The following is a 6,041-nucleotide window of genomic DNA, read 5'->3' on the forward strand; positions in this document are numbered from 1 at the left end:
ACGGAATTGGCCCATATCTTAATTTTGGCAATTTTTTGGATTTAAAATGTCTTGATTGCCCTAGCAGAGTTGTAGTTAAAATACGAAACGCGTTCATTTTAATAAGCATACTCACATGAGAAGGTTGAGAGGTAAGCTCAATGACTTATATCCGGATGGAATCTTCTCTACTGATGCTAGTGAGTTGAGATCCAACTCCATTTCATCAATTTTAGCAGCTCAGATTTCTTCAACTATTTTCTATTTAACCATAGTGTCGGCACTGACATTCCTCACCGCCTAACAACAAGAACACCGCGCATAACAAGAGTACCTGTTGTTTCCGCCCTAATACAGATTTATGAACTTAAAATTATAGACATGAAACCTCAAATGCTAGAGACTAACATCACCAACTTAAGAGTTACACCATAGTACTCATATCACAACACATACTGAAATTAGAATCAAATTCCATAAAACATAGAGTTGACGGCTGACTACTAACAGACATAACAAGCTACTCTGTGAGATTGAGATAATGTCAGGTCTATATTTGGTGCCCTAATGTCGAGTCATTTTTAGTACAGGTCAATTTAAGTCAATGATTGGTCGGGTTATGTGATCATTTGGGTCTATGTCGGGTATTTTTTATTCTATTTATATGCAGAGATCAGATTTAACTCTAAATAATTATGTGAGGTTGTTCCGGGTCATCGTTTGGTAATTTCAGGTAGGGTAAACTTAATTAGATTTCGTTGAATACATATGCAAAGTGTTGGACCTATGGGGCTTGCAGGGGCAGGGGCGCTTCTCAGACTCAATCCTTCTCCAACCTCCACCTCTAAATTCATTATAAAGGTACGATAAATTCTCCTATCAACGATCGTACAACCTATGTAAACCTTGTAGATTTAAACTGCACAACAAACTTCCAATTTTCAAACATTTTGCTGCAACTCTGTGATTATCAAGCCGATTTTCATGAAAGGAACGTCTAGGTGAACAAAAGACAATGACACTTACTCTGAAAACCTACATTCAAAGATAATTGCAATTGAAGTTCACACATTAATTAAGTTCAGTGTAAAAACTAAAGGAATTAACAAACTAACATGAATAATGTCGATTCACTTGTCTATTTCTTAAAGATTAGAGTATCACATTTCTCTTTTCCAAACAGCTTCATGTAGTGCAACTTTAATAAGCCGTCTAGCACATCCCTGCAATCAAAGACGTCAAATATAAGTCACGGAAATGATGACTAGTTAGTCAGACTTGAGAAGAAAAGGCAAAACTCCATAAGAGGCTTGGATAGATTAAGGATACGCCAAACCAAATACATCTCCGGATTGATAAGTCATAATTATATGCATACTTATGCCTCTGCTTAGTTAGTTTTGATACGGTTTTTGTACTAATTTATATTAATTACATGCCTTTTATGTACAATGTCGATACTTCCGTTACTTGGTGTTTAATGCATGAATGACGCATTTGAGGAGCAATGGCATGAAATGGGCACCGCGGAGTGGACATGAAGGAATACACGGAGCATGGCACGAAAATCTAGAAAAGTAAAGGAAGAGAAGTAAAGAAGATAACACGAAAAAAAAGACCTGAAACGGGAAAGTTCCTCGATCGAGCATAAGAAAGCTCGATCAACTGTGAGTGTACTTGATCGAGTACAAGCAGGCTCGATCGAGTACTCACTATTTTGGCAGTTTTCCACAATTTCTTTAAGTCGGTTATGTTTTACTATAAATACCCAATTCGTACCCTAAGTTATTTTTACGTCTTATTTTACCTAGTTACGCATAACTTCTCTAAAAACTCTCTTAGAATACTCTTAGATTAGTTTACATTAGTTTTGCTTCGGATCTATTTCTCTTTAATTAAGGTACTTTGTTAATCTTTCTTTAGTTGTTATTAATTCAAGTTCTTATTTATACAATTGCTTTATTAGTATTCATCTTATTATGTTCTTAATTATGCTTTCTTATATCGTTATTGTTGTTATTATTATTAGTATGAGTAGGTAATTTCATAACCTAGGGTGAAAGAGGATTTAGGTTGTTAGAAAAGGGTTATCTAATGAACTGATTGTTAAATTGCTTTTGATTGTTGTTTAATTGTTGTCTTACATCTAGTTAATTAATTACTGATCAGAATTGGTTAATTAGTCTTGCAAACTAGGATTTTCACCGACAGGGTTAAGACTAGTATAGGCCACGATAATTGAATTAGACTAACTTAATAATAGCAATCGCATGTTAAGTTTAGATCTAAAAAGACATATTAGAATCGATCATATGACTTTCAACAATATAAATTGCTCAATCAATGAATTAAATCTCACCCTTGGATGACTACCTAGTGAACCCGATCCCTAGACTCTTTTAATATTATTGAATTCGTCTTATTTACTTTTATCGCAATTAGTTAGTAGAAATCAAATAAACAAACCCCATAAAATTGTTATCTCTAAGACGAACTTAAATATTAGCAAATAGAACAATTAAACTCGCCTTCCTGTGGATTCGACCTTTTCTTGCCACTAGCTACCATTTAGTAGTAATTTAGGATTTATTTTAATAAGCCAACGACTGAAAATAACCCTATCACGGATCTCCCCTTAATGTTTATTTTGTCTCTCTCCCTCCTTTACACTCTCGCTCTCTCTATCCCTTGTCTCCTCCCTTAATCCCTCATTTTCTCAAGTATTCTAAGTTCCTCAAAATTCACCTCACTCTCACGCAGACATCAAGTTTACAAAAGAGAAGTAACAAAAATTGAATGACCATCACTATTCCTAATAAATATCTTATCCCTGTCACAACATATACAATAAGATAAATTAAAAATTTAAAACGTCACTCTAATGATACACAAAATATACATAGAGACACACCTGATAAGTTTCCTAAGGAACACCTCCTTGTTGTTGTAGAAGTGTGGAGGCTATTGACAATAAGGTGCATGAGTCGGGTAACCTATAAAATAATACAGAAACGATAGATAAGCAGGACAACTAATTATCACACTACACCAGTACACAAAAGTGTAGATCCAATTATTCAAAAGCCAAACCTCTACCTGATGGTGCAACAGATTCAGACAAAGCAGACGTTGTTGGCGCAGATTAATATCGACGGGCAACAGAAAAGCCATTTTTCAAGGTAAAATCTGCATCATGCCTTCCTAATTTGCATATATTACAGTTCCCACAGTCGTACTGGTGTGATATTACTAAAGAGTAATATCTAGAACCTGGTTTGGCTTCAAATGCCTATTGAAGCAAAAAAAAAAAAAAAAAAACACAGTTAAGACATCATCAAATTGCATTAACAGTAAACAAGAGCTAGCTTATGTGGCCCTTGTAAACTTGATACACATTTCTTAGTGACAGCAGACACATCATTGTTGTGTTTCGTAAGAAGATCTTGCAATAAGTTCTTACCAAGGTTACAAAGAAGTATAGTTTATGCCCCAAATTGCACAAAAATGACAAAATCAAACTGACATTAAATGTGATAATGCATTAGATGCGACATCAAAGTTAGGAATCTCTACATACTTGAAGAAAAACTGAACGCTTGTGGAATCAAATATATGTGACAGAGTAGTACAAAACTGATATCTTAGAAAATAGGAATTTTGTTAAACAATGTAGTGCCTCGATAAACACTTTCAGAATGGTGATAAATACAGCAAGGAAATTATGCCATTATTTACGGAAACATAAATGTACGCTTTCTCTTCAAATTACAACAAAATTACAAGTGACAAAATTTCTGATATTACATATAAGGGACCCGAAGCACCTTGAAAGAGTAAACTAATTGAAGTTCCAAAGACAACGAGATTTACTTGTATTTGTTCACTAAAAAGCGGGCTACAATGACGAACAAGGTAACAGAACTTCTCTAAGTGCCCAAACAATGTAAACATTAAAGATATATGCGTCAACTATGCAGTAAAATATGAATTACCAAACAACATAAAACATCTTACTTGCAAGTAACCGAAATTTGATGCATTCCCTTAGCATGTTCCGATCCCACAATTCAAGGCAACATTTGTGATACCATAGCTGCTCAAGAAAGGAGATAAGCCATTAATTTCATCAAAGAAATGAACCCAATAATGATAATCATTCGGTGAGAATGGTGAGAACGCACTAAATACATTGAAATATATATACTAGGTGCACTTTTTTTTTTTTTTACCAAATCCCATATACACTTTAAAATATACACTTTTTAAGAATGTAGATACACTTTTTTCTATCGTAGATACACTTTTTGCCTGAAATATATATACACTTTTTGAGGATATAAATACACTTTTTCCTACCCAGATACATTTTTTACGAGATATATTTAACGTATCTGATATCATAATTAACGTATCTAATAGTATTTTTTCTAATGTTTCAAATAAATAAGTAGCCAAAATTATATTATAACCCCGCACTAACCAAGCCCGTCCAATACAACATACATACAGAACCGTTTCGAAGACGGATAGACACAGACCCACCGGAGCACCGTTGTCGCTTACTCTAACATAGTGACGAACAAAATCACCATGAATCTCTCCATGAAATTCGCAAAATCTACCACCAATTATTTGCCATCGTACGAGGTCGAGGCAAACTCATCAACCCTTAATTGTTAAGTTGTTGATTACAACAATAATTTCTCACACCAACACAATCCAAAATTACCATATACAATTGTTCTCCTACTCTGTGAACAATCCACACTCATTCATTAAAGATGATGCAATCAGTCACTGTTTTCTTTAATAATCAACACGCATTATTATAGTTGACATCATCTAAGGTAGACGATGATGTCACGGACGACGATGTTGTTGCCATCATCTAAGGTAGACGATGATGTCGTCGGCGTCGTCTGTGGTTGCTTATGGTTCCGTCGGTGATGATAAGGAGAAGATCTCCACTGGTGCAACATGAGGAGGGGATTTAGCGTTGATGACGGTGCCGGTTGAAAGGTAAATGCATCCGGCAAGCATCACCTCGGCATCAACCACCATCGTGCATCTCCGATTTGGGATGCGGAATAAGGGAGAGGTGAGAAGCGGAATATGGACGAAGACGATGGTCGTCTCTCTGCCAGCGTCTTGCAATGGCAGTCTGTGTCGGAGCTCGGTGTCGGCGATACACGGCGGTAGCGGGATTCTGATACTGTTGGTAGATTTGGGTGAATTTTGTTTGGGTTTGGGTTTTTGTTGTTTATAATGGTTTTTTAATGGGGTTGGTATGTCGTTTGATAATAGTGGATTGAGTAGCTCGTTCTCACCATTCTCACCGAATGATCGTTCTCACCAGATCTTGACTATATATATATATATATATATATATATATATATATATATATATATATATATATATATATATATATAGAAGAGATCATGTAAGGCCAAGATATATAATGAGTCCATAAGTCCTATTGTGAGCCATTGGATGGAGGGAGATGGAGGGATGAGATCAACCCCAAAAAAGTGTGTTTATAAGCTAATCTCACTATCTCTCTCCTCCTTCACTAATCCACCCTAATTAACCACTAATTTACTATATATTTGTTTTCTACCCACCCATTTCTCTCTCATCTCACACATTTCATTCTTCTCTTCTCTCAAAACCTCAAAAAAAAAAACCCAAAAAATCCAAATAAATAAAAAAAACCCAAAAAACCCAAAAGATCCAAATAAATCAAAAAACCCAAATAAATCACCCACTCCTCTCATCTTCATTCACCACCACCCACCACCACCCCACCCGACACCAACTAACCACCCACCACCCCCGCCGCCGCCACCCCGCCGCCTCACCGCCGCTTGCCTTTTTTTTTTTTTTTTTTTTTTTTTTTTTTTTTTTTTTTTTTTTTTTTTTTTTTTTTTTGTATTTTGTGTTAATTTGTATGTTTTGAGTTGTTTTTTCCATTCATTATTTTTGTTGTCTTTTATTTTATTTTAGTTGTCTTTTATACAAAAATAGACCAGAGTTATACAAAAATAGACCAGAGTTATACAAA

At 35.2% G+C, this 6,041-nt stretch overlaps 1 long non-coding RNA gene across 1 annotated transcript; it reads right to left on the reverse strand.

Annotated features, from left to right (window-relative positions):
* Positions 1 to 995: 995 nt before the first annotated feature.
* LOC141646154 (uncharacterized) lies at positions 996 to 5,300 on the reverse strand. The gene is made up of 5 exons (XR_012545385.1): positions 4,449 to 5,300; positions 3,994 to 4,072; positions 3,076 to 3,268; positions 2,891 to 2,972; positions 996 to 1,202 (listed from the first exon to the last, which is right to left on the reverse strand). It is a non-coding gene; the product is annotated as an uncharacterized LOC141646154 (long non-coding RNA).
* Positions 5,301 to 6,041: the final 741 nt, after the last annotated feature.

This window comes from Silene latifolia, chromosome 3, assembly GCF_048544455.1.
Source record: "Silene latifolia isolate original U9 population chromosome 3, ASM4854445v1, whole genome shotgun sequence".
Lineage (NCBI taxonomy): Eukaryota > Viridiplantae > Streptophyta > Magnoliopsida > Caryophyllales > Caryophyllaceae > Silene > Silene latifolia.